We start from the raw sequence: 24,684 nt of genomic DNA on the forward strand, positions 1-24,684 counted from the left end.
CCCCAAAGTTCTGCAGCTTCATCTGGTCCCTACTGCGCGTGCACATGCCTCCCCTTGAGCAATTTAGTTTCTATTGCACACACGTCCAGCAGAGGAATTTCACTTCTAGACTTAATCAGGCTTAGACTTTATGGGTTTTGTTCCCTTTTCTTTTGTCAACAACTAAGTAGCTAGCTGCCTACGCTAGCAATGATGCATGACTTTGACATAAAGTTCAAATCACAGGATGGAGAAATAAAGTAAACTGACATACAGACACACTGATTTTTTCACGTATTGGCCGTGGCTACTTCTCACACAATGGAGGAGTTGAATAGTTTGTGTTGTATGGCCTACAGAGCCTAAAGTAGTGACGATCTCGCCCTTCACAGAAAAAGTTTGTCAACCGCTGCTTTAGGAAATCTGGGTCACTTGACACCTTTTCCATCCTCACCTCAGACGCTCCCCAACTCGTCACTGTGCTTCAGCTGCAGGAACCATCTGACTGTTCCTCACACAAGCCGAGCACACTTGCACCCCCAGGGCTTTACGCTTTTTCCTCTGCCTGGAATGCTCTGGCTCAGCTCTTTATTAACTGGCTTCTTTTTCTTTAGGAATCAACAAAAATGTTATTTCTTCTGAGAGGCTCCCCCTAAAGACGCTCTCCAGACCACCTTCCAGGTGCTGTATGAAATTAAATAACTTCCCTCTGTTATACCAAGGCATTTTTAAAAGTTCTAACTTTTTAGTTGTTGAAAAATAAGATAAAATACTGTTTCTAATTTTTAAGCAAAAATCTGAGCAAAATTAGAGTCATAACATCTTAATAGTGTATTATCTTCTAAAAGTTATATGTGTCTACTGAGGTGACTTTAAAAACTATAGAAACATGTAAAGAAGGAAATTTTAAAAATCATTCCAGAATGCTACCTGCCTCAGATTATTACCTTCAATATTTGATGTATATACTTTGATTTTTCTATATAGCTTTGTTATTCAACTGAAGCAATATAATTAATTCACCTATGATTAGATTGGTCTAACTCTAAAATATGCATGTAATCGTTTGGTGCTATAATACATATTAGAGAATATAAATTTATTAATTCATGAATTAAGATACCATTTATAAGTAAGAATCATGGGCAGACATATATATAATAGCCAAACTTGATTCTGTATTATGAAATACAAGTATTAATGCTTCCACTACATGTAAGGTGATTCTAAAGTATAAGAAAAAGGAAAGAAGGAAGGAAAAAAGGGAAAAAGAAAAGAAAGGAAAGGACAGTGGAGAGAAAGGAGGAGAGAGTAGTCCTTTTTCCTGGGTTTAAAAATATCTCTACACTAAATCGCATGCCCATCTCATTTCTGTGTATTCTCTTTAAAGGTTCATACCAATTATTCCCTGAGCAAACATTTTAGAAACAACTACACAAAAATTAAAAGTGCCCTTGACCTGGGCATCTCACAGGTCTTCATTTCTATATCTCACCTGCACCAGCAGCAGCACCATTCATTCCCTTTTGCTTGGTGTGGCCACTGTCAAACACGTCCGCCGAGTTGTTGACACTACTTCCCTTGGGAGATGTGGCCCACAGCCCTCTTCTTGATTCTGGACAAGCTTGTGACAGCTGCCACCAGTACAGTATGTCAGAAATGATGCTGTATGATTTCTAGAACAAGGCCAGGAAAGGCCACGAGGCTTACTGCTGGTTCTCAGGATGTTTGCTGCGGCAGGGGGAGTTAGTCAATCATCATATAAGAAATTCGACAACTCTCAGACCACCACCCTTAGGCATTCTGTCAGCAGCCCAGCTGAGCTCCTAACCAGCCTCAACTGCCAACCATGGGAGTGAGCCATCTGAGACATTCAGCCCTAAGTGGCTGTTATGGATTGAATTGTGACCACCCCCCCAAAAAAAACCATATTCATGTCCTAACCTGTGGAATTTGTGACTGTGACCTTATTTGGAAGTAGGGTCTTTGCAGAGATAACAAAGTTAAGATGAAGTCATACTAGATCAGCGTGGTCCCTAAAGATCAGTGTCCTTAAAAGTAGGAAATTTGGACACAGTGACACATACAAAGAGAAGATGACCCTGTGAAGAAGGAGACAGGGAGAATGCCATGTAACAAACAGGCAAAGATTGATGGGATTCATCTATAAGCCAAGGATTGTCGGTAACCACCAGAAGCTAGGAAGAGGCAAGGAATGATCCTCACTATTTCTTCACAGGGACCATGCTGCTGTTCTATGATGTGACCACCGCTGAAGGTGCAGCTGAGCCTGGCCCAAACAGAGAATGCTTCCCATAAACACCTTCAGAGACAGTCTGATTGTAATCAATGTTTTTCTTCTGACAAAAACCACTATCTCTCCCTGTGACCCACTGCATGCTGGTTCCTGGAACAGGTCATTGTCCTGACATGGACAAGCATGTAAGGCATTTTCCCTTACCTGAAGTAGGTCACATACCAGTTCCCCTATCGATCCTGCCCTATTCTGGTGAATTCTTTTAGGCGCCTGTCCCAGTGGCACAGATGATATCCACTCTGTCTTGTAGCCGCCTAAGACACGCCCCCAGTGTAAGTTTCCATACATTCAGTTAATCGCCAGACTGGGGCGGACTGCCTCTTTCTTTTGTCTGTCCCTGCCTTCCACTTACACTGGCAGGTTTTCAGTCTCAGGGCATTTCCCTGGGTCTGTGTGTGTGAACATACTGTCGACATCTTGATGTTGGACTTCTAGTCTCCAGATCTGTGGGAAATGCACTTCCGTGGTTTGATGCCACCCGGTTTGTGGTGCTTGGTCATAGCAGCCCTAGAACACGAATACACTGGCCCTTGGATGACTGCAGCCCGGTCACCATCTGGCTGCAAACACCTGACACACTCCAAATGTGAACTGCCCACCAAGGCCTTCCCAATTCCCTGGCCCTCCCAGTTGTGAGCAAGATGAAATGGTTTTCAGACTCTAAGCTTTGAGGTCATTTGTTACATTAACAGCAGAGACTAGAATACTCGGAGAGCTCCCATTCACCCTTCAATCTGGGAAGCCTTCTTTGACCTACGCATACTTCCATTACATGGCCCTCCTCTGAACTCCCGTTGTCACTGACCCAAAAGTTTGTGTGCCCGATGCTTCACAAGGCCGATATTCAAGAGGTCAAAGTTGGGAGTAAGGAAGTGTTTACTGATTCAGAAGATGCACAATCGAGAAGATGAGGGCAACAGACATCCCTCACATCCATCTTCCCCAGCCCAAAGGCCAGGCTTCTTTTCAATCAAAGGAAGGGGAAAATGGGCGAGTCCAGAGGTGACTGACGCCAGGTCTGGGCACCCACAGGGGTCTGAGGCAGAGCACAGATCTCTAAATCTCTTTGTTCCAGGTTTCTTGACTCCTGCTGATCATTCAGGAGGCGCCTGCAAATCTTTGATAAATAGTCCTTTTGTCTGGACACACAAGTATTTCCCCATCCTTTTAGGAGAGAGGACCTCAGTAAGGGGCTGTTCGAAAAACTCAAGCTTCAAACAGAATTCCTCCCATAATTAGCATATCTATAGCAGAAGCTATTAAAGAATTAAGCTGGAGTCAGAGAGACCAAACATCTCACTGTTACACCACCCCTCACTCTGCCTCGTGCTGGAACCCATGGGTTAGCTGGTCCCCAAAGCCAGTCTTTCCTTTTGACATATCCTAATAACTCTTCACATTCACCCCAAAGCATTAACTCACCCCTCTTCACCTCAAAGTATTTTGGTGCTTTTACCAAAGGTTTTGTGGAGAACATAGAAGAGAAAGACTATGATATGCACTCTCAGAACTGTAAGTGAAATCCTCACCAGTGGGCGTGTTTTCGCTGTTGTGCAGCCTGATGTCATCCGGGGAGCTCTCTCCTGCAGAAATCCTCAGAAGCCTTCAGATGGCAGAGATGTTCCCTATGGAGGAGAAAATACGGAGGGTTTCCCAAAGTTAGAAAATCACTGAACCCGTGGGATTGTCCTAAATCTGATCCAACTACAAATACTTATCATTATTATAAATTTCTTCTAAATAATATATTAAATTCTTTCCACCAAAGGTATAGACTCTCAGAAAATAAGGGCAGGACCCTGGCATTTTACTTTGGCTTCTTTGTCATCATTAGTAAGTCCCGGAGCCAGTGTCCGGAGAGGCCTATGATATGATAAGACTGTTATCACTCTGTCTCCTGTTCAGTGCGCTTCATACCCAGAGCATTACAGAAGAAGCTCTGCCCACACATTCCCACTGCCCAAAGCCAACTACACAGCCATGTGGGCTCACCAAGGACTCAGTTTTCCAGCTCACGGTTTTGCTTTTTTAGACTGAGGCGTAATACTCGTAGATAATTTTAGAGTTTGTGGCTCCAAGGTACATGGCACAGAGAAGGTCCAGTGGGGTCAAAAGCAAGTCCTAGTGTCTCTCCAAGCAAAGTTCTCTCACCTCCCGAACAGCCATCAGCCCTGAGAAACTGTTTGGCCAGTAATGCCCCAGGGCCTGCTGAAAAGTTGTGTTTGTAGATGACAAAGTAAGCGATGTTATTCTCTAACCTCACACCTAAGTATGCATGCGTGAGTGTCCTGTGAGCAGCATGGTGGCCTGTTTGTGAGCGCTGGCCCAGTGCTGGGTGATGCGGTTGGCAGAGGGGGGTTCCCACGGCACCCCTCCCATGTTTCTCATTCCTTGTTGAGCTCTGCGTGTGCTCAGTTGTCCTATGGTCCTTATCAGTATGGTTTTCTGTAGTTGCTTGAGCTTAAAATGCAAGAACTGTGCCTATCTGAACTCCTATAGGGTAAGGAGAAAACGAAGCATGGTCTTTTAATAACTGAAGTGTTATGCCTGTGATAAAGATTGAGGTGTGTGCTATATTCCTGATGGGTGACTGTGAGGCCTCCTGAGGATTGCCTTTCTTTAGGCTGAAAGTCATTCACCACCTACATTGAAAATATACCACCCCCATCTCCCAACATACTCCTATTTTCTTATACACTCACATAAACACCACGCACACGTTTTTGTGTGACTATGGTTCCCCCAAGACTCTCCTTCTTAGCACTCTTCATTCTACCTGCCTGGTTTGCAAAATAAAACTGGAGGTTGTCCTGGGTTCTTTCCTCTCCCTCTGCCTCAACACAAACAGCTACTATTACTACACCGAAGGGGTCTGTTTGCCGGTGTACATCAAAACCGAAAAAACACAAACAGGAGTATGTAGCACAGAGAGCAGAGGTCTATTTAAGGAAATGGTGCCAGGCCCGGAGACACAGGTGGGTAGCGCCCTGTTACCTGTCTCTGAGATGGCCTCTGGGGGATAGATTAGATAGGGAAAATCATTACTCGCAGAGACTAAGGGAGTTGGGGGCAAGGGCTCTACTGGCTGGTCCGGGCCAGGAGAGGGAGGAGTTGATTGTTGGATCAGGTCCTGATGTCAGCCTTGGCGGCATTCTGTCTGGTTTTTGTGAGGGTATGGTCGGTAAGATCACCTCTCAGGCCTGCGGCTGCAACGCAGCTGAGGTCAAGATGTTATCTTTAGTTTGACCAAAACTCTGTTCCCTTGATCAACAGACCTGAGGCTTTATTCTTAAGACAGTTTGATGCTGGCCAGGACCTGATGTCCTAAGGAAAGGGAGTAGACACGCAGTGTGTGCAAAGGTGGAGGGGTCTGGGTGAAAGGAGGCCAGTGAGTCATGGGGCTATTAGACGGGACAAAGCTAGCCTGAACTCAGGGAAAAGGCATATTGAAGAAATGAAGCTCCTGTATGGTTACACTGCCATTTGCTGCAGTCTACCTCCTTCCCAACCCTGAAGGCCGTCCCCTGCTCTCCCTGACTCCAGCACTCAGCACTTGTGCATTAGGACCGTCAAAATCTTTGCCTGGCTCTTCCCTAAAGGCACAGATCTACATTCACGTTGTCTTTCTGCATTAGACCCTGACAGCATAGTGCCTGGCAGCTAGCAGGTCCTCAATCATGTTTGCTAAATGGGTGATTTTCTTATACAACCCCTTCGTGCATTTGCAAGAGCATATGGCTGCCCAGGTGGTATGACTGGCAGGCAACCAAATGGAGTACAGAGTGATTTAAACCCACCTCCCTCAAACATAATACGACTCCAGAAACCCCCACTGGCGAAGCTGAAGTAACTCCTGAGCTAAAGCATTATGTTTCTAGGAGGCCTGTACTAAAAAAAAATTAAACATGCCCTCCAAGATAAAAATCAGTGCATCAGATCAATTTCTGTGCTCAGTTAGCCAGGTTTTAAGTAGAACATAGGACAGGTGAGTTTGGATAGCTGATATGGTCAAGTGAGATCCATGGCATAAGGCGTTGCTCCATGGAGGGCTTTCCCTCTCAAATCAGATACGTCATGAAAAAGGAAAACCAGTAGTTCACGTCTGAGTCAGAAATGAGAGCACTGTACCTGCCGTCTCAGGCCATGGCCTCTGTGCTGTGCTTCAGCTTAGAGGAATAAGTCTCATTCTAGACATGAATCTAATAAAACCACGTGTCTGAATTTCCTGGAATTTTTCTGACTGTGAATGTGGACTTGTTCCCAAAAACTTCCACATTCCACCTGCCCTCGTGAATGGGCCATTTCCATGATGTCAGCCTAGGGTAAGCTTCAGGAAGCTGCTTGATGCCTGCCCACCGCTGCCAACTTCATCCTCACCGAGACACACAAGCCACCAAATTCACCTTTTCATTTGTTGCCTGAGTCAAAATAGGATGCCGTGAGAGCTAATAGGACAATTCAGTTGGCTAGACGGTGTTCTGTATCCTATTTCTAAGAGTGTGCGAAACCAGGCCGAACCGTCGCAGGATCTACCAGGTGTCACTGATAATTAGTGTTGCGCGTGGGTCACCGGCCAGCAGTGACCACGGAACACTGTGGATGGCTCGACGATAAACACGCGAGAAATAACAACATGCACAGAGACAAACTAGTTTCTGTGGGGAAGTAGGGACAGAATGGCCACCCCCCCTAGTGGGGAGCGCGCTGATTTACTGTCCATACCTGCTTTTATTAGGCTCATTTTGCATAATAATTCAGGTAAAGTACAGTACTCATTAGGGGGAAGTAAGGAACTATAGAAAACAAAGAACTCTGCCGGTCTATTGAGTTGGGGGTCAAAGAGCTGTAAGACTGAGGAACAAACTAACTTCCTCCTAAGACCCTTCTCATTCAACTGAGAGCATTCTAAACAAAGAAGGTTTCACAGTAATTTACATGTTCTTTCTTAGGCCTGATCACCCCGGGAAATCCGCACTTCTCAGTACCGAGCTGTACCACCCTGTCATTGTTTTAGGCTTAGGTGGAGCAAGGGAACTAAGGCAACCGAGAGATAAGGAGATTTTCTTCCAGACGATGAGAACTCAGACTTTGTCAAAGCCGAGGAGTGAGGGTCCATCACCCCCCTTTTGCTGCAGCCCCCCCAAGTCCTTCTTTTTGGGGGGCCTCCCAAAGTGATCGTGCCTGGCTTAGGTCGTTCCCCCCGTGGGGAATCTTACCCGTCTTTGGCTAACCGACCAAGCTTTTGGGGGTTCAGTCATGAATAAAGCAGCAGAAGCAGCATTCCTGCCAGGAAGATAAGCTTTTATCTCCTTGCTGGTTTACAGTTCCAAGGGCATTCCCTTAGCTTTAGCCTAGGCGGGGGTTTCAGCCTCTGATACCAGTCAGGGCGGTTCCCAACAAATTAGAGCCACTGCAAGTTCACTGGGCTTCCTCCCCCTCCCTCTGCTCCTTCCTCCCTCTCCTTCGCTTCTTGTGTTTCCTTTCCTTTCCTTCCTCCCCTGCTTTTCTCCTTTTCTCCCATCCTTGATGTTAGCTTTTGTCACATTAGTTAATGGCACGGTGTTCTGTTGTTACGTGGCATGCTAAAGGCCAAGACAGGACGGGACAGTGAAGGCGATTGACAGGAGACCTGGGTTGCGTTCCTGGCTCTGCCTTTGGTTTTATGAATGACCTTGTCCAGGGATCCCGGCACAAAATCCTCACCTGAAGAAAGGAAGGGTGGGCCTAGATGCCTACTCAGTTCTGCCTGTCTCACCTGATTATAAGATCTGAAAGATCCTCTCGCTGTGTGGAGAAGGTCCCAGGGATAATAATGTGGAACCTGGTCTCCCAAGATCACAAATGTGAAAATAAAACCATTAAAAATAAAAAATTAAAAAAAACTTTAAAACCTGGCTTTCTGAAACTCTTATCTATACAGGAATAGATAATAAATGCAATCAATTCTTATTTCTACTAAGATGAAATGTTCAAAATGTCTTTCTGGGTCAGTCTTTGCCGGATCAATACTAATGAGATTAGGGAGGCTGAGTACACAACGCACATTTTCTGTAGTGAGGCAGCGCCACCTGCTGGAAGATAGTCGTGCTGCATGTGTTAAATATAAATCTCGACAAAGCGTCAGTCTAGGGCTACACTGAATACGGAATCCGGAGCATTAGTCTTAATCAGAAGCTGAGCCCTTAAACTTTGACATGACCACCAGACTGTGGAAAGATTTTTCCACAGGTTATTTTTATCCATGTTTTAGATATATTTTTGCACCAAACTGCTCATCCATGCTTTCCATCTTTCTCCATAAATCAGCCTCAATAACATGTACCAATAAAAGCCACTTGGTCAAAATCTGTTATTTTGAGTACATAACTAGGTTCAAAGGCCTAAAGTGTCCTTTAGTCCAGACTCCATTAATCAAAGCACCAGCCCTTCAGATTTCCCAGTCTCCCCTGACTCTAGAATTCAGCCACTTGGAGAAAATCATGCACTTTTGAGTTTTATTAAACATGGAATATTTTACATATTGAGAGATATGTAGAAAAGAGTGTAAGAAGTGTAAGACACATTCCTGATCTTTCATTCTGGAGAATTGGCATGAAAATATACAAACATAAATAGCAATTATAAAAAGCAAATAATTATGTCAATCAACAAACCATGTCCCGGGGTAGAGTGAGAGGTAACTGCTTTGAGAACCTGGGCTTCAGGCGGGGGCGGGGGGGGGGGGGCCAACAGAGGGTCTAATGCCTTTGTTTAGAGCCCATTTCACCAAAACCTAGCACAGCAGGTGGCATCAGCTAATGAATTTATTTTTAAAACTCGAGCACTTGACCAACTCTTGAAGCACAATCAAATTTCTTGAGTACAGAGAGCCCTTGGCCACATAACTGAATGGAAAAGCTTCAAAGGGTTCTCTGCGACACCTCTGAGGAGACAGAAGAGCTCAGAGGCCTGGGAGAAAGTAATCAAGTAAGTACCTTCCCCTGGAACTAAGAACCAGTCTTGCAATAGAATCTTTACAAGATAAATTTAAATAACAATGAGCTCTTTTGTGTAAAGTTAAAGAGGAGTCTTGAGAAGGTGACAACCAGCTGTCCTCTGTGTAGTCCTCAGGATTTCATTGTCATTCGCTAGTCAATTTTCTTCTTCCCTTCCTCCCTCCCTTCCTTCCCTCTTTTTTTCTTTCTTTTACTTTCTTTCTGCTTCTAACACCCTCTATTTGGGAATATCTGTACAAGGTACTGTGGGATTTCAAAAAAGAAAGTAAGATAATAGACTCTGTTCCAATTATGCATCTGACATCTGTTCTGAAAATAATTTTTAAATTAGCCCTTGCCTTTTGAAAAAAAAATCTTTCAATGTTTTGATACCTTTATTTTATACAATTAGTAAAAGAGAGATTCCAAAAGATGAATTATTAATACTTAAATTTTTATATATACACAAAAATAGGAAATGTTTTAAAAATGAATCAATATAAACTGTATAAAGTAGAATAAAATGGCCCCATGCATGCACAATAGCAAGGAGAAAAGAAGTCACAGAGTAAAAGCATGAGTGTGCCCTTGCAGACACTTTTCCACGTACATGCACATTTGTAACATGTATGGAGCAAAACGCTTCAAGAGTCTTCTCCTTTAGACATGAAATCTTCACTAAAGCTGCAAAGCAGAGGCCAATAAAGCCACACATTGTAAATACAATGCCGAAGAGCTGCCCCAACCCTCTTCTGCCTCATAGGGTTGGCCAAACTGGTCCTTCTACCCTTACCCCACTGCTCCATCCATCCTCCAGAAGGTCAGGCTCATGGAAGGACAGAAGGAGTCATCCAGGCCATGAGGTCCAAGCCTGGAGAAAAGGCGCTTTTGCATGAAGGAGCAGGGATGCTCCCTTCCAAACCCCCTGCCCAAACCCGCCACCCAATCCATACAGGGCGGGCACCAAGAGCATCAGTCCCAGAGAAGCGAGGTATCAACCTGCCGTGGGACTTCCTAAGGGACCTTGCTGTGTGTCCCTGAGCACATGGAGACTGGAACCTGCTTTTCACCTGGATCTTCAGAAGGCACCGAGGCTGCCAGTGCCGGCAGAGCAGGGGTGGGGGTCAGTGTGACCGGAGACCCAGGTGATTAGGAAAATGTAAATGCAAATATTAAAGCACCAGTGTTTGATGGGAGGGCAGCAATTCAAAGGACACATAAAATCTTGTGTTGGCAAGATTATGTGGAAAAGAACACTCTCAGATATCACGGAGAGGAGTACAAATGTGAATATCTTTTTAAGACGAGAATTGGCAGTATCTATCAAAATTTTAGAAACATATTCCTTTGTACCCAATAATTCTACTTTCAGGACCATATCTTTAAAAACAATAATCATCTTCCTAGGTTGTTGGGAAACACAGACAAAGCTGTTGGGAGGCTTGGAATGTACTCAGGTAAAGACTCACACTAAGAGAATGGCAGTGAGGAAGAGGAGGAGGTGGACTTGAGAGACAGTGAATAGGTAGAATTACCAGGAGTCAGAGGCTGCCTTGGATTGAATTTCATCCTTCAGAAAGATCTACTGAAGCCTCCACCCCCAGGACCCATGACTGTGTGACTCTATGTGGCTATAAGGTCTTTGCAGATATAATGAAGTTAAGATAAGGTCACACTCAGAGTAACTCCTAGATCCAATATGACTTGTGCCCTTATAAGGAAAGAAGAGACACAGAGACGCAGGGGGAATGTCCTGTGGTGACAGAGACAGAGATTGGAATGTTGCAGCTACAAGCCAACAAACGCCAAGATGACCTGAAACTAAGAGAAAGCATGGGGCGGACTCTCCCCTAGAGCCTTCCGAGTGGGCACGGGCCCGGCCGGCATCAGGTTTCTGGCACCTACCTCCAGATGTGTAAGGGAATGCACTTCTTTTGTCCCGAGCCCCGCAGTTTGTGGGACTTCAAGGCAGCAGTAGGAAGCTAGTACAGAGACTGGGTGGTGTGAGTCATCAAGAAGAGCGAGGAATCAAAGATGTTTCGACATGGCAGGGGTCACCAGCTCAGTGTCTGACATCGTAAATCACTGCCCACAGTCCAGTCCATCTGTTTGGATATGTCCATTTTGCATTTAGGAGAATCTGAGATTAACAATAGCCTGGAAGTATGAGTGTGTCTGTCTTGAGAAATGTTAAAGTCACTTACAAAATGTCTGTATTCAGACTGGAAAACCTTCATTCTCTCTACAGTGAGAGGGACTCGACTCTGTGGCAGAGACAGTAGCCTCTCTGCGGCTATAGCCCCACAACCAACATGATGAGTTCTGGAATCTAGGTGCATTTCCCACCCAATCCTGAGCTGAACCCGAAGCTGATGGGGGTCTGCTCTGGCTCTCTGGGCCCTGTGTGACCCAGGCAGCAGAGCACCCCAGAGTCTGTGGACCACAGTGCAGGACGAATGGGTGGCGGGGACTGGAATGGGCTTGCCCCTAGCCAGGGTGCTGTGGACAACACATAAAGGCACGTGAGAACTGAAGTAAGCCCAGTGAGTTCAAGCATTTTGTTCTATAGGAAAGGGAAATCAGACCCAGAGAAGTGGTTTATTCAAGGTCACAAATGATTAGTTTCAGAGCTAGCACTGGAAAGTACTGTTTTCATTACAGCATTTCTGATGTCTTTTTCAGCCTTTAAATCCTATGCTTATAAAAGCAATTTATAAGTAGAATGGGTGCTAGAAGTTCCTAAATAGCGCCAAATACCAAACATTGCTATTTAAAGAACTAACTGGAATTCATCAATCTCACAATTCAGAGGCCCGGCATTAATTTTGTGCATCGGGGCACAGCATTTGCAGATCGGTCAGACAGCCAGCGTCTTCCGAACTTCAAGAGCATTCAAGAACACTGACAAAAATCCCTTTATTACAAACGTCTACAGCTGGATTTTCACTAGTGTTCCCTGCTCCACGGCAATCAGGTTGGCTGAAAATCTCCCCCCACGTGCCCCCTCCTTTCCCGGCTCCACAGGGAAAACGAACATGGTGGCGGCAGCCTGGCCCTACCGTCCATACCTTGAAATTGTGAAAAATAGCAGCTTGTCACTTTCTCAGCTGATGTGTTCACTGAAAATGAGCTTCCTTTAAACTGACCACAAGCAGGCTCCAGGGTCCAAGCTGGACTCGGAGTGTGTCTGACAGGTGAAGAGAGGGGACTAGAGTGGGTAGGACTGCAGGTGCAGCCACCTGCCAGCTGCCGGCTGCCAGCTCCAGGTGTGATCCCAGACCGAGGCTGCACAGCTGCCGAAGCTGCCAGCTTCCTCCCCCAGAGAGTCCGGGGCCAGGGAGGCAGTGGGCTCCCGTGCCTGTTCCCACCTTCTTTCCTCTCCTCTCTCTTGGATCATCCCATTTTCCCTGCCTTTCCTTTTTCTTTGTCTTCATTCTTACTATTTCTTCCCCTCTTCTCTTGCTGTCTCTTTCATATTTTCCCCTCTACCATACGTTTACCATTAATGCTCAACCCCAACCCTGGTCTATTACTGGATGCATGGAAAAAACATCACTTTAAATCAGTATAAGTCAATCGTTTCACCACCTCAAAAAGACTAGTCTCATCGTAATGAACAGGTCTGTCCTTTCCTCCAAAAAGGCTGCAGTGGGTTCCAGCGTCCATGGGCTGGCCACTGGGAAATCGCCAGCCGAGGAGGACACGCCAAGCTCCATAAAGGAAGCCTTGGCACCTTTGTGTCCATGCATCAGGATCATCAGAATTTTCTAATAGTAAGTCTTAGCTCCATTCTCAATGGAGAGGGAAAATTGAACATATCCTTCCACTCCCAACATCTAGAATGAGTAGAAATACTAGATAAAATAAAAAAATATATAACTATATGCTAATAAACATATGTCTGTATGTCTGCCATATAACAGCCAAATTCAAGAGAAAGAAATTAAGTCTTGAGAATAAGACCTTTAAGAACCCAGCTAGGAGCAGGCACTGAAGCCCTCGGGTGCATGGGGAGGAGACATTTCCCTCAGAACGAAAGCCCCGGAGAGGGAGCTCCAAGCCCCCACTCAGCTGGCAGTTGGAACCAGATGCCCTGCCTGAAGCCAGGGTTGAAAACGCCAAGTGCCACCCCAGAGGAGTGATCACGAAATTCAACGCAGAAGCTGTAAAGCTGCTAGCTTTCCTTCCGATCGCCATTGATGCTGATGCAACCACAACTCTACTAATGCGCCCCGTTCGGAGGCTTTCATCTCGGCAGATGGCAGAGGGAATCTTGCAGGGGAGTCTGCTTTATTCTGAACGTTGGATTTCATGTTAACAGATAAGCACTTAGCAGAGAAATAAGGCTATTGGTTCCTAAAGACGAATCTCCGGAATTTTGCTTGGAATCAATCCTTTTTCTGTTTGCCAAAACCTGCAGACAGAGTCATATACATCCAACAGCCACCTCTGACTGGTTTTTATGGATGTAAGTCAACAGCCCCATTGTTGGCAGCACATTAAGAGACACTCGGCTAGAAAAACTGGCTGCTTCCCTCCTCTGTGGAGGCATCTGAGCTTTCGCTGAGGGTTGTGAAGTCTTAACAGAGGAGCAGCAGCGCAGCGGGCAATTCGGGCCCACTTAGTTTTTGCAGCACGTGTGCGAACAGCTGCCTCTTACTTCTATTCTGACCCTTTCCACCCCCTGGGGACCCACCCCCAGGACACTGACCTGAGAAAGTGGAGGCCTCCCCTTGCCATCCAGGTCACTGAAATGTGGATTCACAATGGGTTTGTTCATTTCCTCTGATTGTAAGGCCTTCATTTGTCTAGAATTTTAGGAGTTTACAAAATAGTTTCCCAGGATAACCCAGTTCCTATAAGATAGGTAAAAGAACCAATGTGACCATCCACTAAAGTGAAGGTCAGGGAGGCTTGGTGACTTGCCCAGAGCTCCAGGGAAGACCTGGGGCTGGGATCCAGGCTTCTGAGCCACTACACCGCGTGACAAGTGGCCTCTCCTGCCCATCGCCATTTTCCTGATCTTGACACTGATTGACTTTGGCTCTCCTGCACTCTTTTTTTTTCCCCAAATGCAGTAAAATATACATAACATAAATGTGACCATTGTAACCATTCCAAGTGTAGAGTTCAGCCATATCACATACACGCACGTTGTTGTGCAGCGTCCACCACCATCTCCCTCCAAACCGAAACTCTGTGCCCATGGAACGATGACTCCGCCCCCACACCCCACGCCCCTCACAGCCACCAGTCACATTCTGTCTCTGTGAAGGTGACGACTCTAGCTGCCTAATATAGGTGGGATCATACACTATTTGTCCTTTTGTGTCTGGCTTATTTTACTGAGGATAATATTTTCAAGTTTCATCCATATTACAGCATGTGCCAGAATGTGAATAATTTTTAAGGCTGAATAATATTGCATTGTATGTATAGTCTGCATTTTGTTTATTCATTCGTCTGTTGACTGGTGCCCTGAACCTTTATCTCCTTCTTTGAGAAACAGCACTTCAATTTTCCTTAAAGAAGGCACCTCTTCCCATGGAGAAAGCCTGTTGTAAGTATTAATTAAGATGTTCGGGGCTGAGAACAATCCAAGCAGCTGTTCTCTCCCAGAATCTGAAACTCAAGCAACATGGTAAAGAGAATAAAAATGCAATGGGCTTTTAGAAAAATACAGCTATAACTAGGCAAGATGGAGCAGTAGTTCTGGCTACATAGAGATGTTCCAGTTCTGATTAATTCTCAAGCTTTCCCTTTGATTATGTGTCTTGCACTACAGCCAGTATTGGGTCCTGTGACTGGAAACCAGGAAACTCTAACGGTCATTAAAACCAAACGAAGACTACCCCATTTCCACAGCCTCCATTCTGCTATGGGCATGACTTTTCCCCTTAAAGAATTCATTCAATGTAGATTTTTACATTATTTACCTACATGGATTTGTGGGGACAGGGTACAGAGTGTAGGGGGTAGGGAGAAGGAAAAAAATAGAAGTTGTTGCCAACTATTTGTCCTATGGATGAACTTGAATTTCCTTTTAAAACCTAGTTATCTTCACTACGGATTATTTTATGTCAAACCTAAGCCTAATGTATAAGGACTTAATTGTCAGTATTCAGAGGCTATGTCATTCTCTCCAATCTGGTCGCTCCAAATTCCTTGGGGGTCATTGAAATGTACTTTATAGGGTGACCTATTCCCAAGTGCTCTGCATCACCAAATCCCAACAATCATGCTTTTGTTTGCACCAAAAAAAATAAAGCTCCATTTCTTTCAAAATATCCAATTATTCAACAAATAATTATTGAACACCTAAAATACACCAGCCACGAGACTAGGTTCTGGGGAATTGGCCTGGAACAGGAGAAATATGCTCTCTGCCCTTGTGAAGCTTACCTTTCCGTGGGAGGGACCAAAGGTAATCAATCAGGCAAAACTCTGAAATTCTAACTCAGCTAAGTGCTCTGAGCAGCTTTGAAGCGGGATGTGCCCTGGTCAGGGATGCAGGAAAGGCTTGCCCTAGAAAAGGTGAATGAAATGAGTATTAAAAGGTAATGGGAATAAGTAGGAGTAAGCGGAAGAGTGAGTACGGGGGGAGGGAGGGTGCCAGCAGAAGAACAGACAGTACAGACCAGACTGCTGTGTTTGGAGATGGCCTGGCATCTCTGTCTCATGAGATTTTAGAATTTCATTTTTATTTTACCTAATAAAATGGGTTTTCTTTTGAAAAATGCTCTCATGTACTTTATCCAACACTGAACACACAATAGCCCTGTTAGACCAAATATATCAGGTTTGGGCTGGGCCCCAGCTTCTGCAGCCCATCTCCCCTCCTTCCTCCTTCCGTGTGCACAGCATCCACGTGACCCTCACAGACAAGGCCAGCCTGGCTGGGCTGAGCATCTTGTGGGCTGAGGAAGAAGGGATTAAAGGAGTTCTGGGCTCAAGTCAATGTGATGGCTGGTTTAACCCTGACCTTGTGTCTCAGTTCTCATAACCTCATTGCTAAAATAAGACTATTTTACCCACAAACGTAGCGACTGCTCCCTCTCTGGGTGACCTTCCTGGAACTCCTATCTCTTGGTTCAGCCCAAGGATTCTGCCTTGCTTTTTCCTATCTTCCTTCAGGAAACCAGAGCCCCACCCTGAATTCCAGCAAAGCCCTTCTATCTACAACCGCATTCCCTGAGGTCACACTGTGCTTGCCAGAGTTTGGGACCTGCTCTTCTTCAGTATTTCCCTTTGCAATGTCAGTCCTGATAGGACAGGTGCCTTCTGCTTCCCGCTGTGTGCAGTGACCCCCGCCCCCACAGTGGTCATTGCCAGTGGTGCTCTCACTTCCTAGCTCAGCTCTGCAGGGCTTTGGTCCCTTCGGCACCTATCCCACTGTTTGGGGGATATCCAGTGCAGGATCCTGGCTCTTCTAGTTCTCTACAACCAGCCAGACCATACCCCAGTCAGACTGCAGCCAAGCAACCTCTTCTGACTTCCTAGTCCAGGGCTCGTCACACTCCATCTAAGCCCTATACCTAGTAAATAAAACCAGCTGTTAACAAAGATCTGTGCACTCTGATTCAGCTGTGAAAAAATAACCGGTGATTAGACAGGGACTTTATTTTCATGACTTAAGGAACACTGTCATCCTCACTGTTATTCTCTCAGCTGCTCAAGAAACATCTATAATGAAGTTATTTTCTATCAATGAAACTCATACTGTCAACAGAGAGCATGCACCAAAGCCAAGTGTCCAGGATCCATAATGATTAGATCTGGGTACGCAGATCTGATCGGATCCCATGCACCTCCCCTTTGAGATCGGCCTGGATTCCTGTGGGGAAGGGCTCCTTTCAACTGCAGTTTCTCTGCTCAGCTTTAAGGGCCCCCGCTGCTGCCGCACCCCGGGGCTCCCCCTCCCCAGGTCATGCAAGCCATCGATCCACTCTTTGCAATACTGAGCCACCCTGTGTAAGCAAACAGGGTGCTTACACAGCTCAAAAGGAGCCCTATTTCCCAGCCACCTTACAATCCTCGTACCAGGAGGCTGTTGCAGTGTGCGCTGCCACATCTGCTGAGTCAGTGCTGAGGATGACAAGCCAGGCTGGACTTTTCCTTTTCTCTGTTCATGCTCTTTGACACAATTCGAAGACACGATAAGATGAGTGTCTCCTCCTGTGTGCTCGTTCCCTGCCACTGGCCCAGAACAAAAACCACTCAGCCATTTCCTTGAAAACTGCACAGTGGGCAGAAAGGCCAAGCTCGGAAAATGGGCCAGGGAACGGGAGTTGTCACGCCACTCCACCGGATGTCTCAGAGTCTGTAACCTAATACAAATCCCCATAATCTTAACACTTCATCTTACTTAGCAATAATACCCAGTGACAGGGATGCATGTGCAGATGGCTGGAGCTGCTGATAGGAGCTTTGAGTACAGGCTGTTCTGACAGTATCTGAGAAATACCGGAGGGTGGGGGAGATGGAGTAGGTGGAGAATGTTTGATGACGCAGATACAGACTTTTTTAAATCTAGAGAAGAGCACACTAATAAAATCACTATGTAAAACCTTCCCAAATAGAAAAAAAAAATAAAAAGAAAGAGGAGGAGAAGGAAACGGAGGAAGAGGAGGAGGGAAAGGAATGCAAAGTAGAAGGAAACAGGAGGCCTCCACAGTCCCTACAGAAAACACACGCATCACCACACTTCGTACTGCAGGTACTCTGTCTGGTTCTGGAGAGAAGGTCTACCGATGTTTTCTGAGTGCTCCACCTCCACTCGCCTCCTCTGCTTTGGTAGCTGCAGTCCCCATGCCCGTGCAGTGGCCAGAAGCAGTTCATTGAGACGCCATTCCCACCGAGGAGGATTTGGGGTCGGGGATACCAGGTCCAACTCCAGATGCTTTTTCCCCATTAGCTTAAAGTTGCTTGCCAGTCACTTGAGCGCTGCCAGAGCCTGGTAACTGAACACCCTCTGAGCCGGCCCAGGGCACTCCCAGACAGCCAATAGTGGTGGTAGTTTCCACCCACTACAAGGCAGACAGAGTGCTGAGAGCCAGGAGGGTCTGCGGTGATGGGATGAGGTCAAATGGGATTTGGCAGATATGGGGTGCCCCTACATCTGGCCAGTCCAGACAGATACAGCATTTCACAGCTCAAAGGTTGGGTGGGGGGTATGGAAATGTTCACATTTTCAAATCCCATGCTGACATTCACAAGGGAAACCCTGCTAGAGAAATGTGACCATTTGCAAACATAGGCTATAAAGGACTTGAGAAGTTGTTAAAAGAAAGGAAATTTTCCTTACAAAACATATGCTTTCAGGAATGTGATCGTGTAATCGAGCTACATTCAGTGAAAAATCAGGTCAAAAATAAAGACCTGAACTGGAAAGCTCCATGTTATAAAATAAATATCTAGCAGGCCAAGTAAAGGTTAACAAAGAGCAAAATATTCCTGGAGGAAAGGAAAAGAAATGAGGCTGTCAACTCCACCAGGAGCCAAACAGCTCCACAGAAGACAGTGAGTGTCCCCAGACTCAACAGGACTCCCGGGACCAGGATGCATTCCTTCCGTTCTCCCACCTCAGTGCACTCGGCTTTCTTTAAGGAGACGCCCCACACAATACACACAGTCACCTCAGGCTGGGCAAGGAGATAAAAGATACTTCTGTACAGAAACAATCCTCTTTTGCAAGTGCCAGTAAACTCAGCAATTCCTGAAGAAGAGCATTATCCTCCGGACAGGGATAACACAATCACAATAATGCTGCATTGTCTCCATGCTCATGAATACGCTTCCTTTTCTAGAATGTCAGCCTGCCTCTTTCCCAGCAGTCAAATCAACCCTGGGCTTTTTCAAAACTTCCTGACATGTTCCCATGAGGAAAATACCACTTTATGATCATTTCCACCTTGCTTTATATTTTATTATCTTTAGGAGTCAGCGTTATTTAATTTTGCTTCTATTCATCAGCCATCTCTTCTCCATTAGCCCTCACTGAGAACTCTGTGAATTGATAGGCTCAGAATCTGCTGTCTCTTCGTGCTCCATCATACAAGCCCATCAAGACAATGGGCATTCAAAGTATGTATTCTGGTTGAATGTTGAAAGTATAGCACATTAAAAATTATTACTACAAAGGTTTCTTTCATATACAGAAATATTGGGAAAAATATGGAAACTGCCCACCTCCATTTTGCACTCAGGAACCGGACTTCCTGTCCACTTCTTCACAGTCAACTATTTAAAGTTAGTCTTGGTAGGGTCCTTGTGGGTTAGTTTGACTCCTTTTCCATAGATCTTAACATGATGGAACTCGCTGGAACTCACCTTGTTCATTTCCATTCTTAGCACAAGTCTGGAACCCAGAAGTGCAGAATGTGTTCCAGCACTTGCGCTTTATCCTGCCTCTGCACTGCTCTCTGAGCACAGGCGTCTTGAGGACCCTCCTGGGCGCAGAAACTCCGGTCACCCACATCAGTTGCCCTCCATCCAGGCGTGTTGTCTTCCAGAATGCACTCACCCAGGCATGACACCCAAATACTTCTTCACTGACACTCTGCTGGATTATTTTCTCTATGAAGTGGGAAATAGGAAATGAAGGGGATCAGAATATGGCACCTCAAAATACACCATTTTGACATAAAGATTATTTCAAGCTGGAAACAATGGAGAAAAAGCAGATACAAAAAGAGCTCTCTGCTCTCTTCTTTTCTACTAACCATAGGACCCAAACTCCCCTTGTGAAGAGGCCCCCTACCCTCTCCCACCTGGGGAGAGGAGAACCCTGATCACCAAAGAAGAAGGCAGCACTTAAGTCAGTCTGCAGAAACAAACCTTGCGAAGCAAGCCTCATCTACCATTAGTTTTCCATATATTGAACTTAACACAAGTTACCATCTTTTAGTCTAGTCCCTTCTCCAGAATATATTGCCTTTTGTTAAAATGGCATGTGAGTCCCCCAAGTCCGACTACTTCTTTGAGCTTTCATTTCTTTTCTGTGGCACTCATGTGCAAACACAATTAAAAATAAGAATGGTGTGCCTTTTCTCTTGTGCCTAATCTGTTTCCTGTCAGCTTAATGTACATGTCCCAGGCCCAGAGCCTAGGAAGGTAGAGGAGTTCTCCCTCCCCTACAGAAATAAGATGAAAAATATGTTCATCTAATTTTTGTTCCTCAGGCGTGGATCCAGTTCAGAACTTTACATTTGCCATGATGACAGAACACAGGAACAAAGTAAAGAAAATAAGAAACAATGGCTTCTGGGTTTAAGAGCCAGAAGCAGAAACTGTGAATGACATGTCCATGTTCTGGCTCCAGGGACCTTTCTGGCCCATGAAGTCACCTCCTCGTTCAGTGGCCAGACCGTCCCTCTAGAAGGCTTCATTTTATAACATATACATTTATTGCTTTAGTAAGCTTAATATGAAATACTTGAGTGGGTACTTTCCTGATTTTAAAAGTCCTGCAAAAATGTTAGTTTATGCTCCTAATCTGACTTTTTTCTTACTAGATTGATTTATTGGTACTTACTCTCTCTCTAAGTTTTCAATTTCAAGGGTTTGTGGGGTTTTTGTTTTGTTTTGTTTTCATTTTTTTCCCTGCTCCAGAGCCCAGGCACACATGTTAGAAAGCATTACAGAAACTCGAATGTTCATTCAAGGGCTATAAGGCAGCAGTAAGGCAGCCACGGCTTTCCAGTCACTCAGTGAAACCTCAGGACATGGAGGCACATTTCCTGAATTCTGAACACGGTGTTCTTGAATGACAGGCTGGGCCAGGTGGCCCCTGCTTGAGCGGTGGTCTGAGGCCCTGGCTTCGGTCCCCATCACTTGGGCCACAACTCTTGACCAAGAATCAAGCACCTGGCACCAGCTTTTGCATTGTCTGACAAGCCAGGACACCGGGCTTCTGTATTCTTGTTTCAGGGACAAAAGGGCCAGCCCAGAACTCAGTGAAGACTAACATCTTTATCACAGCTTGGTTTCAGCCTCATTGCAAACAAGCATGTTATTTCTCCAGGACACAAGACAGTTCATGTGAAGTCACACAGTGATTTGTATTTTTCCTAAATTCACCACCGCAAACCTTTGTTCAGTCTTGACACGGTCAGAGGCACCGATCCACACTCTGTAGGGATAAAAGAAATGCTGACAGGCATCTAATATGAAAGCCATTCCCTGACTTCAAGGAGCTTGCACTCTGGAAAATTTTCCAAGCACTGCCTCTGAAGCACAGAGATGACTCACATATGTTTCAAAACATATAAATCACCAAAAAGGAAAAACAGGACTGCGCCACCTTAAGATCCAAGAGAGATTGAAAATTAAATGTCGCTTTCTGTATGGTTGACCTCTAAGGCAAGAAGAATAGAACATAAAAAGCTATCTATTGCTGCCAAGATTTGAATCATTTTTCCAAAATGGGTTTGCCAAGACCAAAGGAGGGGTTTTTTGCAGTGAAGGGGAGGTGAATGAGAGGGAGAACGTGTTGAAGAGTCCCAAGTAATCGCAGTTATTTAGGTCTCTGCAGTTGCCCGGCCCTCTCTGCTCGTGAGAGCCCAGCAGTTGAGAGGTGGAAAGGCAAGGCTCACCTCACTGCGCCCAGGATGGCACGGTCTTTCTACAGACAATGCTGCCGTGCGAAGCTTCCTGGAGAGTGAGGAGTCTGATCTGAAGCAAGGTTTCCACTACTTATCATTTTTGACAGTTACAAGAAATCAAGAAAAAAGATTTTCTTGTCTTATCATTTCTAACCTTAAAGTTCAGGGAGTTAGTCTTTCTCAAGATTAGGACGCACTGAATACATCCTGAGGAAAGGGTGCAGCACACTTTCTGCGAACACCTTCCGATGTGAACTCTCTCCCTTTCTCTAGGATATCAGAGGAGGGGCCGGAATGGGGAGGAGAGTTCAGTCATCTCAGCTCTGAGCAGATGCTTCACCCGCGACGGGGCAGTGGCCATCCGGATGGCAGAACTCAGTCTGACCGCAGGCTGCTTCGGCAGCCCAAGTCCCAGCCAGTGGTCATGGAGCCCAGAGAGCTATAAGTAGTCCCCCAGAACTGCCTTCTGGTGACTTGTTACTACCAAGTGGGAGCGTGCATTTCCCGAGAGATACCTAAAGTGAGTGAAAAAAAGGCTCCAAAGCATGTCTTTTGCTGAACTCGAAACATTGGAAAAACAGTTGAAATATCTCAGAAGAGATAAATGTGCTGATCTTCAAGTTTTAACCCATCTCACATGCTTTGATTTCTCAAGGCGGTGGCATGAAAATCAGATCTCTCTGATTCAGGACTCTGTGAGCCCCTGCTGCTCATTTCTTGGGGGCAGACCTGGTAGACAGCTCGTTGAGATGCTGCAGCCAGAGCGTTTGATTCAGGCACAGAAATCTGTCCCCACACAGGCAATGGGCACCCAGTGCAGAAGGGCCCCACCGCTCATGCTGGCACAAAAATCACTCACAACTGGAGCCTGCCCCCCGCCATCCAGCAGCCCAACCGCACGTAACAGGGGCACCAGCCTGCTTAGAGTCCACCAGAAAAAAAGGCTATTACCTTCTTCCACCATTCACTCTCTCTGAGCTTGAAATGTTCAAGGTTTCTGGTAGGAGGGTCACTTACACAAGAAATACTGGTATGGCAATAAGGAATAAATAAGTATTGTACATCTAGGTTTTCATATAAACTCAAACTGTAATTAAGAACCTGTTTCACCCTGGGCAGTGTGGCTCAGTTGGTTGGACTTCATCCCACAAACCAGAAGGTTGTGGGTTCGATACCCAGTCAGGCCTGGGTTGCAGGTTTGGTCCCTGGTCTGGGTGCACTCAGAAAACAGCCAATCGATGCCTCTCTCACACATCATTGTTTCTCTTCCTCTCTCTCCCTCCATTCCCCTCCCTTTAAAAAAATAAATATTAAAATAAAGAACCTGTTCTCCCTGCCAATATCTTGTCCTCGGTGGCGATATAGGACAGCTGCTTGCTTTCTGTAGGAGGAAGCTCCCGAATTTGCAGTTAGTGTTCATTGTCCTTATAATACCTCTGCCTCTTTGATGCCAGTCTACATGCCTCTGTACCTCCAGTCCCACCTAGAGGCGATGTTTCCTGCGTGATCTTTGACAAGTCGGTTGTCTTCTCTGTGCCTCAGCTGTGCACGGGGGAGTGAGGGGGAGTGAGGACAGAGCTGCAGAGGGTGACCTCAGGATCCTAGGCAGCCCTACCCTGTTAGGATTCCGTGGCTCCGAGGAGTAGTTTTCAGTGCTTTGTTGGGAACAGTTGAGTCACACCGGGATGGCAACGTTAAGATGAGGGTGGAGTAGAATCATATTTCCTGAAACAAGACTGGACTGAGGAGTGTGGATGAGGAATGCCGCGCGGGTGGAGTGGGAAAGCGTAATCAGTGCAGAGATGGTATACCCTCGGCCAACAGACAAGATTAGGCAAATTCCTGACGCTGGATGAGCGGTCAGCGGCCATGGGAAACATGACTCTTCCCTGAAGAGCCTCCTACCACCTGTTCGGCGGAAGCCTCAGAGTAGTGACGTGGATGGTTTGCACAGGCCCTGGGTGAGTCAGCGCTGACCGCTCGGGGGTGCTGACAAGCGTGGTAACAGAGACTGACAAGGTGAATGCTCGGCACTGTTAGGCTGATGGACGCTGGGACACATTCCAGAAGGCTTGCTATAGACACCTGGGAACACAATGTCTCCTAACGCTGGAACGCTCCCCTGCAAAGCCAGAAGGGAAAGGCTGGGCTGGGCTCTGAGGCAGGTGCTGGGGTCACAAGGCAGCTGCAGGCACCTCCGAGAACAGGACACCGGAAATCCCAGGAGATGAGCCAGTCCGAAGCAAAGAAGGATCACATCTTTGGAGTTTTCTTTCAAAAGTCAGAGCTCAGGTTTAGGGGAACATCCAATCTGATGAGAATTTTCCTGGACCGGCCTCTCACCAGAGAGAAGGCGTAGGGATCCCTTGGGTTGCCTGTGGTGACCTCCTGCTGAGCAGACTGGCAGCCCTTGGGGCACAGGAGGACCCCTTCCTCCTTTGACCAACCAGGGGCAGGTTTCCCAGGTTCTCTCCAATCAGGCTGGGTTTCCCAAGATCTCAGGTGATCTCAGATCTCTTAAGGCAGCCAGGGTCCGAGCACTGAAGACCCGGAGTGCCCTCGGATAGCAGGGAGCACGTCTTTCCCAGTTCCCACAGGTGTGAGAAACTTCACCGGAGGAGTTTTAAATACAAGCCTCATTATTTATGAAAGGCTGTTCACAACAGGTTCAAAAGATAAACTCATAGCATATCGAGTGATTCAAATGTGTCTTTCTGTTATGTTAAACACCCCCTCTCTCAGCCTTAGTTCTACTTCCCAGAATTAACCAATGTTGAAATGGCCCTGGTTGCAGGTGTTCTACACGAAGGAA

The 24,684-nt window shown here is 46.0% G+C and overlaps 1 long non-coding RNA gene across 1 annotated transcript; it reads right to left on the reverse strand.

The window, feature by feature from the left end:
* Positions 1 to 3,831: 3,831 nt before the first annotated feature.
* Positions 3,832 to 17,457, reverse strand: LOC123822266. Its single transcript, XR_006786245.1, has 3 exons — positions 17,311 to 17,457; positions 15,673 to 15,795; positions 3,832 to 3,921 (listed from the first exon to the last, which is right to left on the reverse strand). It is a non-coding gene; the product is annotated as an uncharacterized LOC123822266 (long non-coding RNA).
* Between the last annotated feature and the right edge of the window lie 7,227 nt (positions 17,458 to 24,684).

The sequence above is a fragment of the Phyllostomus hastatus genome, unplaced genomic scaffold, assembly GCF_019186645.2.
Source record: "Phyllostomus hastatus isolate PE091 unplaced genomic scaffold, TTU_PhHast_1.1 phas_contig_40, whole genome shotgun sequence".
Taxonomy (NCBI): domain Eukaryota; kingdom Metazoa; phylum Chordata; class Mammalia; order Chiroptera; family Phyllostomidae; genus Phyllostomus; species Phyllostomus hastatus.